The sequence below is a fragment of the Charadrius vociferus genome, unplaced genomic scaffold (assembly GCF_000708025.1).
Source record: "Charadrius vociferus isolate BGI_N301 unplaced genomic scaffold, ASM70802v2 scaffold89, whole genome shotgun sequence".
NCBI lineage: Eukaryota > Metazoa > Chordata > Aves > Charadriiformes > Charadriidae > Charadrius > Charadrius vociferus.
In genome coordinates, this window is record NW_009649844.1 from 9,483 (window position 1) to 9,922 (window position 440).

General features: G+C 60.9%; 1 protein-coding gene across 1 annotated transcript in view; it reads right to left on the reverse strand.

Annotated features, from left to right (window-relative positions):
- ILVBL (ilvB (bacterial acetolactate synthase)-like) overlaps positions 1-440 on the reverse strand; it is a 12,749-nt gene that overhangs the window by 3,341 nt on the left and 8,968 nt on the right. The window lies entirely within an intron of this gene.

Below are 440 nucleotides of genomic sequence, written 5' to 3' on the forward strand. Positions count from 1 at the left end.
GCCCGGTTTGGGGGGCCCCCCCCCAGAGAATGGGGACACCCCCCCCCCACAGTTGGAAATGAGTTGGGATCCTCCCAAGGACTAGGAATGGAGACCCTCCCCCAGTTGGAAATGAGTTGGGATCCCCCAAGGACCAGGAATGGAGACCCTCCCCCAGTTGGAAATGAGTTGGGATCCCCCAAGGACCAGGAATGGAGACCCTCCCCCAGTTGGAAATGGGCTGGGAACCCCCAAGGACTGGGAACGGAGACCCTCCCCCAGTTGGAAATGGGCTGGGATCCCCCAAAACTGGGAAAGAGGACACCCCCCCTCTTTCCAGTTGGAAATGGGCTGGGATCCTCCCAAGGACTGGGAGTGGGAACGCCCTAGTTGGAAACAGGTTGCGATCCCCCAAAACTGGGAATGGGGACACCCCCCCTCCCCCAGCTGGAAAAGGGCTG